The sequence below is a fragment of the Hipposideros armiger genome, unplaced genomic scaffold, assembly GCF_001890085.2.
Source record: "Hipposideros armiger isolate ML-2016 unplaced genomic scaffold, ASM189008v1 scaffold_481, whole genome shotgun sequence".
Lineage (NCBI taxonomy): Eukaryota > Metazoa > Chordata > Mammalia > Chiroptera > Hipposideridae > Hipposideros > Hipposideros armiger.
The window spans coordinates 296620-309514 of record NW_017731831.1 but is presented as its reverse complement, the minus strand read 5'-3'; positions in this window follow the sequence as shown (position 1 = coordinate 309514).

Here is a 12895-nt window from a genome sequence, read left to right as displayed (position 1 = left end):
CAACGTCCTCCAAAACTAGACTGAAGAACAAAAGGACAGCAACTTGTCTGTTCCCCTTCCCCCAATTCCCCAATAAAAATCTTAAAAAAAAAAGAATAACTAATAATAAAATAGAACATTAATAACAATATTCTGTACTAAAAGTTACATGAATGTGTTGTCTTGCTCTCTCTAAATTTTTTATTGTACTGGACTCACCCTTCTTGTGATGATGTGGGAAGACACATGCCTTATTAACTGGGGAACTGTCACTTTTTCACTCAAAGGGAGCATTTTACAGCTTCTCGTTGGCACATACAAATGGCCAGCATCACTACTCTTGTGCTTTGGAGATGTCATTAAGTAAAATAAGGGTGACTTGAACAGCAGCACAGTGATACCATTACAAGTCAATCTGGTCACTCACGTGGCTACTAAGTGACTAATGGATAGGGAGTGAGTGTCTACAGCATGGAGATGCCAGTCAAAGGGATGATCACGTCCAGGGCAGGACAGAGCTAAACAGCATGAGATTTCATCACACTACTCAGAACCGCGTGCAATTTAAAACTTACGAATTGTTTATTTCTGGAATTTTCCATTTAATATTTTGAAACCACCACTAACCGTGAGTAACTGAAACCACAGAACACTAAACTGCAGATAAGGGGGGCTACTGTGTTTTGAACACCTCTTATTTCACTAGTGAGTATTACTTCTAAGATCCATTATGCTAAATAATAAGGCCATTGGTGTTTATTGGGAATGAAGATAGGGGAGGGGTTATAGCTGCTTCTAGAGCAGGAGCTTCCTAATAATCTTTCAAATTCCAACAAACCTCTCCTGGAGTGTGTATTCATTGCTAAGTAGGGTCCTTCAATATATTAACTAACTGCCACTGAGGTGTCAATTAAAAACCCAGAGACAGATATCACACTGCCTAAGCCAAAGTTCTTTGAAGTTAATTGCAGACATTATAATAGCATTTTGTCCCAATGTTTGATTGTTTCTGGTCAGAGCCCAGATGGGATCCAGGCCCTCTCTTCTTCCTCTCCCCATGGTCTAGAGTCTTTTTCAGAATCCACTCATAGTCACTTATGCCTGTCTTCTCATGCCTGTACCTTGGACCAACCCTATTTCCCAGATGCTGGTAACCAGGCTTAGAACACAGTTCCGTCACAGCCTCATCCATGGAAATGGGCTGAGGAAATGATTATTTTTGCCTCGAGTCACCGGTCTGAACTGTAACATTTTCTTTCCATAGCTCTTAAATGCCTTGATGTTTTCTGATTTGCTATGAAAGTCACAGAATATCAGCCTCTCGAAATTCAATAATGACAAAACAAACCCAATTTTTAAAGATACAAAATATTTTAACAGATTCTTCATCAACAAAGGTATATAGATTGCAAATAATTACATGAAAATATGCTCAACAGCATTTGTCATTAGAGTAATATAAATGAAAACCACAATGAAATACCAATGCACCTTACTTAGAATGGTCAACATTTAAAAGACTGAACACACCAAGATTTGGCAAGAATATGAAGGAATTGGACCCTCATATACCACTAGTGGGAATGTAACATAGTACAACCTTTTTGGAAAACCAGTTTGGCAGCCTATTAAAAATATAGATAAATATTTATGAGATGATCCAGTCATTCCACGTCTAGATGTTTACCTAAGAGCAATGGAAGCTAGGTAAAGTGTATATGTCCATACTATGACTAGTACGTGAATGTTCACAGGTGTATTTGTAATAGCCCAAAATGGGAAACAATCCAAATGTCCTTCAACAGATGAAAGGATAAACAAATGGTGGTGTATACATACAATGAAGTACTATTCGTCAACCTAAAAGACTAAGCTATTGATGCACAAGACAATATGGAAGAATCTCAAAATTATGCTGAGTAGAGAAACTGAAGAAAAAGAGTATATCACATATGATTTTACTTACATAAAATTCTAGAAAGTGCAAATGAATCTAAGAAGACAGAACGCGGATCAGAATTACATGGGAAAAAGAGAGAGGTGTGGGCAGAAGAAAAAGGGAGGAGTCACAAAGGGGCATAAGGAAACAAAATTGCAGGTGGTGATGAATATGTTCACCATCTTAATGGTGGTGATGGTTTCATGCACGTATACATATGACAAAATGCCCCAAATTGTACAGTTTAAATATATGCATTTAAATACTGTACATTTTACTGAAGGGGATCAGAGCTTGCCACCCCAGTATATGCCTCTTTGGAATACTGATTATTTTAAGCAAGTTATTTTGAAGAAACGGAAGACTCAAGAAGAACCTCTGACAGCTCCCTAACGGCCTAAAAGAATTTAGTTGGTGGGCCTGCTCCAGGAAGGGAGCTATCATCATAGATAAGTATTACTTAATATGACCTGGTGTGTGACAGACAGGGAGGAATCTAGCGAGGCCATTTTGATCAAAGTTCTCTCTGTGTTCCACTGTTAAAGATGGCCCAGCAAACATTTGTTTACCAAATATTTGCTTTTCGGTTTCCATGTGAATTGCCTTGCTTGCCTTTGAAGTCCAAAACCACTATCCACCCCTCTTTCTTTTTAGCTCAAGATAGTAGATAACGGGTGTGAGGTGATATCTCATTGTGGTTTTTATTTGCATTTCTCTGATGATTAGTGATGTTGAGCATTTTTTCATGTCTATTGGCTATTTGTATGTCCCCTTTGGAAAAATGTATATTCAGTTCCTCTGCCCATTTTTTAATTGGATTGTTTCTTTTTTTGTTGTTGAGTTGTATGAGTTCCTTATATTTTTTGGATATTAACCCCTTACCGGAGGCGTTGTTTGCAAAAATCTCCCATTCGGTTGGTTGCCTCTTAATTTTGTCAATGGTTTCTTTTGCTGTGCAGAAGCTTTTTAGTTTGATATAATCCCATTCATTTATTTTAGCTTTTACTCCCCTTGTTTTTGAAGTCAAATTCATAAAATCCTCTTTGAACCCAAGGCCCATGAGTTTAGTACCTATGTTTTCTTCTATGTAGTTTATTGTTTCAGGTCTTATGTTTAGGCCTTTGATCCATTTTGAGTTAACTTTGGTATACAGTGACAGATAGCCCTATGTAACTTTACTAACAATTGTCACCCCAATAAATGTCAATTTAAAAAAAAGATAGTAGATAAGCCTCAACTGCCCAATTTTTCCTGATGTACATACACAAGTAAATTTGGTTATTTTCTCCTATTAATCTGTCTCATGTCAATTTGATTACTAGACTAGCCAGAAGAACTAAGAAGGAAAAGAGAGGAAATTTTCTCTTCCTCTACATCATCATAAGTCAATTATACTTCAATAAATCTCAAAAGAATTCACCACTTTGTGCTCAACACACTATTTCTCCAGTTTAAAAAGTCCCTTCTCTGATTACTGCCAATCTCGTTATTGGGTGAGAGACCCAATATTGATGTCAAGTTACAGCTCACAGCTGGATTACTGGCCCTTCTAAGTGCTTCTTAAGAAAGGCCAGGCATCTTCAAAATGCTAAAATGAATGAGGAAATTAGATTGGAAGGAATTAGGGAGGCAACATGGGTTGGTGGAAAGTGGATGGGACAGATATGGGTCCTACTGGTAGTGCTGGTAGTTACAGATGTGTGACTTTGAGCTAGCTTCTTAATCTATCATATATATTACTTAGGGACACTTGGTCACAAGCATCAGAAACTGATTCAGGCTAATATTTGGAAAAGATAAGAACCAGTAGCTCCAGAGCATCTTAATAGCAGAAACCAGATCTCAGGAGTTTCACCCAGAATTTTCCTCCTTCTAGCCATGAATCACATTCCAGAGACAGAGTATCCCATTGGACCAGTATGAGTCACATGCCATCCACAAGCATCTTACTGGCATTTGGGATGCTATCTCTTTTGCAGCAAATGAAGGTAGAATAGATGCTTGATGCAAAAAACAACAACAACAAATGGCCACTGTATCAGTTATATATTCCTGCATAATAGATTTAGTAACTTAAGACAATAATGATTTATTATCTCTCGTAAATCTGTGGGTTACCTGTGTGGTTCCTCTTCTAGTTTTGCCTGGCTCACTTGTGCAGTTACATTCAGTGAAAGGCAGTTGACTGGAAGGTTCAACATGGCCACACTCACATGTCTGGCAGACGGTACTAGTTGTCAGCTGGGGCATCTTGCTTCTCCTCTGCTTGGCTTCTCATTGTCCAATAGGTTAGACCTGCTACATTCAGAAACATCACAGGACAATGTTCCAAGTGAATGAAGGCAGAACCTGCCAGACCTCTTGAGCCTGGCTCGGGATCTCACACATCTCTTTTGGCACATCCTACAGGCCAGAGTAAATCATAAGGTCAGTGCAAATTCTAGGGTGTGAAGAAATCAACTGCTGGATGGGCGAAATGGCTAGGTCACAAAAAGCATGCATACTAGAAAGAGAGGGATATATAGCCACTAAATCATCAACCAGGGCTTTTAAAATATTTTATTTTCCTCATTTATGAAGTGAGAATAATAATACTTAAATTCTAGGGTTATTATGATAATTAAATGAAACAACATATTTGAAAGATATTTTTCACCAAAAAAAAAAACAGTTTGTGAGAAAAACACCTATTATTAATGGCACTATGGACTAAAGCTGTGGGCAAGCATCCTTTAAAGAAAAGTTTTTAGTTTAAAATACTTGTCATGTTAACCTCTTTTCCTTGGTGGAGGCTGCAGTACATATATGACAAGGAACTGAGTTTTGTTGTCAAATTTGGGGATAAAGTCTTGCTTATCCCTCCCTTTACATAAGGTTCAAAATGCAAGTGGAGTAGTGGATTAAACACATTTAATTTGATTTGTCTTCAATTTTTTACTTTAGTTTATATGGTGTATTGATCACTGTCCAGTCAAAAAAACAGAAACTACAGGAATTTCAAATAGAGGGCTGTTAACATGGAAAATTGGCTATGAAAGTGTTGAAGGGCTGGAGCAGAGAAAAGAGAAGCTGAGATCACTCAGAGGTTACTAATTTCAGAAAGCTGCTACCATCCTAAGGTTGATGGAGCAAAAGAAAAGATGGTGTCACCCAGAATCCACGATTTTTCTGTTGCTGAGGCTGCTGGTATATCTACTGCACCACTGCTGCTGTTGGGACATCTTTCAGAAAGCCAGGAGGCTGAACTCCCACCCATGGGAGTCACTGCTGCTGCTGCTGCTGCCAGAACCACAACCAGAGTCCCAGAATCCTGTGCTGCTGAAGCTACAGGAGCACCCCAGCTTCCATTACTACAGTAAAACCTTGGATTGCGAGTAACTTGATTTGCGAGTGTTCCACAAGATGAGCAAACATTTCTAATATATTTTAACGTGGTAAACAAGGGATGTCTTGCAATCCGAGTAGTTTGTTTCCAGAACGAGTTATGCTCACAAACCAAGGTATTACTGTATTGAAATTCGACTTTCTGAGCACAAACCCACCTTCAGCTACGGCTGCTTCTGCGGCAGTCACTGCCAAAGACTTCATTCAGAAGAAGTTGAGAAAAATCGGCTTCTCCCTTCCAGCTACCTTCCAGTCCTCCCACCAGTGTCAACCATTAGCAGAACCCTATTGGAAGCCAGCTTGCTGGGGAGTCTAGGAAATGTAATTTGCAGTCTTCTCACCCTCTATAGGGAAGGACAGGGAGAGTGGGAATGGAACTGAGAGCCTGCAGACAGATAGCCAGCACAGTGTAGGACGTAGGCACAGATGTTTCACATAGCACTGCTGTGTGAGTATATCTCCAGATGTTTTCGATTCGGGTCTGTTTGAAGCAAAGAGAACATATGTTGAATGTTTCAAAACTTCTAATAGAACACTATCACAACACATTTAACCATCTGATGATCAAACCCCTCTTCCTCCTGGCCCTTGACGCCTTCCCTCCATGGGTTTGGCAGGGGCTATATAAATGCTGGCAGGAACTTGCACTGCATACTCCACTTTGCAAAATACCAGTGAAATCTTTCTAGTCTCCTGTCTCTTATCCACTTAAAAGTGCTTCATCAAACACCTGCTCCATTGTGTACATACTGTGTCGGGCATTATATGGAGAGGGATAGCAGATTCCTGTTTTCCCTTCAATGGACCTAAAAGATGCTTCTGGTTTTTCTCTTCAAAATTGTCCACAATTCTTTATCAATGACTGTACATGGAGGGTAGCAAAATGTGCCACCCCAAAATGTGACTGTAGGAGTTCAGGACATGCCACCCCAAAATATGCCACTTTGGTATGTTATTTTGAACTGTAGGCACTTGAAAAAAACAAGCAGGGAGAGGCTTTCTCTGCACTCCCCTTATCCCCCTAAGGACAAACCCTCCAAGAGGAACTCAGTTGTCATAAATTCCTTCCCGGGAGTTTCATCAACCAGGTAGGCTTGACGCTTGTCACAGGAGAGGAGACTAGAAGTTGACACCACACCTAGACACACTTGGTCACAAACCATCATATCTCCCGTCAGTTCTTCTAAGTGTCCATTCATCTGCTGGGCTCCATAGGGTAAGCACCTTTTGTTACAGATGAAGCCTCCTTTTTCAAAAGGTTGTCAAGATAGCTGGGCAGGGCCCACGCCTGCTCTTTAATTGGTACCCCTAAAGACCCACTACATCACTGTGTGCTGGGGATGGTCTATAAATATCTAAAAATATGACCGACTAAAACCACACATTAACCTTTAAAAAAAAATCCCCAGTATTTTAGGACAAGTGTGGCCACAAAAGTTAATTTCATAAGCTCACTTGGTGATTTGCAAACAACACTTTGAGCAACTAAGAAGCAAGAAGTCAGCGGCATCGAACATAATGAAGGAAGTGAACTATCAATATTGCATATTTTCATTTCTGAAATCTCTTCCTTTTAAAATTTGGTATAAGATAGCATTTCATGCCTAGGCAGCTTGTAATCATGTCCTTACCTCACCCCACACACCCTGCTCTCCTCTGAATAAAAAGAAGGAAAATAAAAAACAGGAAATTTTGTTCTATTGGGAAGTTGCTGGCTAAAAATTTCTTCCATCTCAACACTTTGTCTTCCTAACCTACTTCTGTGAAAGATCTCAGTGGTCAAAAGCTTTAGACATTGAAGCCAAACAGAACTCAGAAACAGCAGAGAATAAAAAAAGAAAATGAGACGATCTGAGATCATAAAATAAGCTATTTTAGCCTAGTTTTCCACTCTAGATGAATATCAACTATAGAAAAATGTTTTTAAATACCATTTTATGAAAAACCATTCCTGGGAGGCATTGAACAAGGGATTTCCTCTTGGCAAAGAATTTGCATCTGCCTTTGGTATTTCATGTGCACCACATTTTCGGCAGGTGATCAGAAAGGCAATAATGGTGCTGGGGGCGATTCCTCCATTTTACAGCAGCTACAAGACTCTGTAAACACACATCCCTAATGATGATTCTTAGGAGGTTTTAAGACAGATTGCTTTATAACTCTCAGTGAACTCCAGAGGCAGTTCCAAAATGTCGCTTTCCTGCCTTCGAGTTCCTCTTTGGCGGTGGAATAGAAAATGCTGCTACAGGAGTTACCTTCTCCCACTGTTCTGGAGTCTTCAGCTCCACCTAGGAATGGATGTTTGGATGTACATAATACTCTGTCTCTGAGCCACAGAGCCTATGGTGGAAGGAGCTAGTTACTTCTCAGCAGTGTCAGATTTCTATTGACTCAAGAACCCACCCAGAAATCTGGGGAAACATCTCTTGTAAAGTGATACCAACCCGCCCTCCTCCAGCTTATGCATTGGCTATAATATACAGGAAGGAAGTCACAACGTAAAAATAAAATCTATACACAAGCCATCAGCCAATGTTTAAATCTTAATCTGAAGTCTCACAGTGTCCCACACTGAGTTTTACTCAATGTCATCAATAGTCACCTGGATATTCAGACACCTTAGACCATTTCCTCTGAGCTGGGATCTTCCTGAGACAGCTGCCCCAGCAGAACCAACGGTGTTGCCCTCTGCTGAGAAAACTGCCCGTGGCTGGATTTGAACCCACATCCCACATCCCACTCTCCTACATTGCCACTGTGTTCATCTGCCTAGGATGAATTCCCCAGGCTTTATGACAGTGTCCTTGGACTTCCTCGAGTTCCACTTTAGGAGGATTTTGGAGCTTGCCCCCTGGATGCTAATGATAGATGAAAGAGCTTGTCACTGAGTCAAAAAAACTTTCATCTGCCCTTCCACAAAATTACCCAAACAAAGGCTTCCTTCTCTGGCACCTGCCCTACCTGATAGAGGTCCCTGGGCATGGTGTGGTCACACTCAGAGCCCAGAGCAGCCAGGAAGAGGTTTTAGTGTCTCCACCCGGAGAGAAAGCGGGTTTTTAATACCTTAAAGTGAATGAACGTCTCCAAAGTGTCCTCCAATAAAAGCTCTACCCCAACCTTCGATATCAATATTTATCTTCATTTTTTAGATCACTTCCTGTTAATAGCCAGGACTCGTATAGATGACTGACTCATTTTATGATTCCCCAATGGGCCTCAATGCCTCCCCTGATGCCTCAGTGCACCACCTGTTCCCTATGGGCAAGGCTCTTTTTACCTTCAGGTCAGTGTGAGGCCACTGGCAGAGCCACCTGGCACCCAGGACATGGGGAAGTCATCATTTGAATCCAGGCATCATCTGGGTCTATTAAGAGACCTCTATTTGTAGTCTGGCACTTCATTAGATGAATTGTTTTCTGAATGTATATTCCAAATATCACTCCATACAAATGAAATTAAATCAGACACCTAGTCCTAGATATGCCTTCAAAAATGATTACTCTATGACTATTCATAGACTTAGTCCTTCCCAACCTTTTTTCACACACGCCCTAGCTAATGTGAATCATGTATTTATTTGCTGACTGAAGTTCTCTCTCCTGGTTTTAGAGTCCTCCCCTCATCTGTGTTCGAAGTTGCATAAACAACCTTATCTTTTGGCAGCAATTTTTGAAAACATGTAAGTCCTTTCTTTTCTCTCCACTCCTCCCTCCCGCCCCCGGTACTGTGTTGCACGAGTGCCAACTTCCTCAGCTTTTCTCTAGAGCATTGTCCTGGAATAGGACACATGGGAAAATACTGCTAATCCAGGGGGATGACTTGAGTGGATTATGGATCTGGTTTCTCTGCAGTGTTAACGGAGGGTCAAGGCCCACTGTACTTCACGCCCCGCCTTTAGAACATGAAGGCCAATATCCTGCTCACCGAACCAGCTTAAAATCGGATAACTTGGAAGCAGGTGGGTGTGGCAGCACAGTGATTTGCTGAACCACTGGCAAGCAAATATTTACACCTGCAGATGCTGCTTCACAGGTGGGGCTGAGGGTGCTGCCCAAATGAAAGTTACCTTCACAACTCTTTCCTCCTTTGCCGCATTTACGCTAAGTGTAATTGAGCCTCTTTTTAAAGTCTTCTGAAAAAGGTTTCATAATTGCCCTTGATAGAGCTCCTGAATGTTTAATGTAAATCAAATTTACTTACACATTCAATCTGCACCATATCAGCATTTACTAATCCATTGCATGTAATTCATTTCTCATTATTATTTCTTGAATAAGTGAGTGCAAAGTTGCATTCACACATCTCATTCCCACATCTCTTCCTGAATCCTTTTGTGACCTTGTGTAAAAAGGTCACCCGCTCCTGCAGCTCTTCCCTGTCAGGAAAAGTTCAGCGCATGCTGACTACATCTTGCTTGTTGCGAAGAAAGGGGCTTCCCATCTTCTGTGGAAGAACCACATTTACAAGTCCCCAGCACCTGCCTTCTTTTCTGGGTTGTATGGCCTCAGTTTCCCTGATTGCCTTTATGGCTCGCCTCTGAGCCCTCTTAAGGGTTTGTTTCTCCAGTGACATGGCACGCTCTGCAGCCCAGACACCAAGTGATGCCTGAGTCCACTTCTGAGTGAACAGCAGGCAGGAGAGTCTGAAAACACTGTGATGAATGTGTGGCCCTTTAAGAACACAGGCCAAGGCCAACCCTGAGTCCAGGAAGCAGAGTGTAAACAAGCCAGGAGCAGCAAATGGCAAGGACAGAAGCAAGACACAAAGACCTTCGTGTGTACAGGGAGGAGCGGCCTGGGGAGGGGGGGAGGCACACACAGGGCTTTGCAGGTGCAGCTGGAGTACTCACAGCTCCTTCCCACCGAGAGGGTCACCTTCGAATGTAGAGGATGGACTTGAAGGGCGAAGGGGAGAAAGAGATGCACACAGAGAAAAGGAGGAGGCAGGGAGAGGAGGGGGAAAGAGTTGACTGCATAGGACATGGAACGTGAGGAATAGACACAGCTAAGAGTGTCTCCAAGTCTGCTAAATGGGAAATAATGCATTGCACACAATGATATAGAGGAAGTCCTAATGTCTGTAGGGTGGGGTGCACATTTGAAGGCTATCCGACAGCTGCTAAGTCAGTGAGGCCTTTTCTCTTCGTGTTCTGTGGCATTAAAATCATTTGAAGGACCTTGGCTGGAAAAGTTGGGAAAGGACACATCTCTAGAACATGCTGTTCTATAGTTTTATTTCCTCCAAGAGTGCCAACACCGCAACATCCCAGGAGCCTGCTTTGATGAGGAAGTTACAGGGACAAAGCAGCTTGAACGATGCGTAAGGAAGCTACAGTGTATATAGGTATGAGTGTAGGGGTGGCACTGACTCCTTGAGAGAACCTTCTAAATGCCCACCGTTCAATATCATGAGAGGCAGCCACATGGATGGCAGGACTGCTACCTCTGGGCATCGTGATTTCACCTGCCAGTGGTGCTGGAGCCAAACACCGCCCTCCCAGGGACACCCCATGTTGGCTGGTGCTGCCGTTCTTCTACCCTCCAGTCTTCTTCATTCTCAAGGCTCAGCTTCAGACCAGCTCCAGCAGCAGGCTGTTGCCACCCACAGCCACCCTTGTTTGAACCCATAGCACTCGTTGCTGCTACCAGTTACATCTGCTCTTACTCAAGTATTTCAAGTAGATCAACATTTTGAAGCAACGAGCAGCAAGGGTCTTCATAATTACACAGAAAATTTCAGCCCTATATGAAAACTTTAAGAAAAAAAACCCCAACAATCTGAATATTTTGCAGAAGTGTTTTCCGTTAGTGCATCTAGGAGCTGGTTTCAAAACTTTAAGAAATTGGACTTCCCACTATGTCTGGGGAAGTTGTACGGGGGAGATAAAGGATTTGCAAAGACATTTCCCCCAAAGTTTTGAAAGCAATGATTGACCAAGAGGCTATCTCGGGATTGTGTTTTTAATCTTAATGAGGCAGTCATTATCAAAACACATGCCCTTGCACACTTCCCATTCTTCGGGAGAGAGCACAAGCCCCGGATATAAAGCTGTGAAGGATGGACTAACTGATGTAGATACAGTGTCTGTGAAAATCACTGTACTAATAGTTTCACTGGCATTGTTATTGTTTTTATATTGTGCTCTAGTTGTAAGTTCCCCAGTTTTTGAATGATCTGCCCCAACCCTCCTTTTCTCATAAGCCCAATTATTTTTCATGCTTGATTTTGCGGAAGTAAGATTTTTATTTGGGGTGGGGAAGGGCGATGGAGAGGATGCATATATGAAAATTACAGTAGAAAACTCAGTATTTGGAATTTCTGGCTTATTGACCTATGACACTATTTTCTGGATTCTTGTCTCATTTATAACTTTGCTGTACTGGTTTCCTATTGCTGCTGTAAGAAATTGCCACAAGCTTAGTGGCTTAAAATAACTCAAATTTGTTATCTTAGAGTGTAAAGATCAGAAGTCTGAAATGGGTCTTACTGGACTAAAATCAAGGTGGACACAGGGCTGTGTCCCTTTCTGCCTTTTCCAGCTTCTAGAAACTGCTTTCCTTCCTCAGTCATAACCAACAATCCTCAAAGCCAACAGTGGCCAGTGAGGCCATTCTGATATTTTATGAGGCTGACTCCATTGCCTTCCTCTTTTTTTTATAAGGACCCATGTGACTACACTGGGCCCAGCTGGATAGCCCAGGATAATCTCCCACCTCAGAGCTTTGATGTAATCACATTTGCAAAGACCCTTTTGTCAAGTAAGGTAACACAGTCACTGTTTCCATAGATTAGGGCATAAATATTTTAGGGCTGTTATTCTACTACTACCCTGTCATTATTTTTCCATGTAGTCATGCTTTGCTCTCCCCCACCGTCCCACCCCCCTCAACAGACTGGAAGCTTATTGAGGGGAGAGACTGCTTCTTTATCCTTTTATTCCCCACAGCAATTGCCAGATTCAGATACTCAGAGGGTATTTTTTTATCAAGGCTCCTTCCTGACTCTTAATTTGAATAGCAACCAGCTGTACTTCCATGTATGGGTTATTGTATTGGGCCAGCCGAGGTTATCTTCCCTTCTTGCTAGGCATTGGGGATGCAAAGATGATTAAATATTGCCCCCATTTTCAATAAATTTGCCTTGCAAAATTTTCAAGATGTCTGGTCAGCATCCAGGGGATCAGCCTTGAAAATATGAATAACACACACAACTAAAGATTGAAATAGGTGTGATACTGGACCGAGTGCAGTTTTACAGAACAAGGAGAGAGCTGAAGGAATGGAGAAGCCAAGCAGGGAGGGAGTCAAAGTGGGCCCATTCTTTCTCTATTTTGAATACGGTCTTAGGAAACTCAAAGTGGTAGGAGAGGTCAAGATAAAGTATGTAGGGATATAATAGTATAAAAATGAGAACCCAAAAGCTAGCAAAGCATATTTATGCCTAAATATATCAGAAAAGGAAAGGAGTGCTCACCTTATTTAGTGATACAAATAAAATTGAAAAATATAGAAAGGCAACTGGGGGGCGGGGAGGGCAGGAGGGACTGATAATAAGCAGCCTTCCGGGTTCTTTGGTTTGTCAGTCAAATGCTCA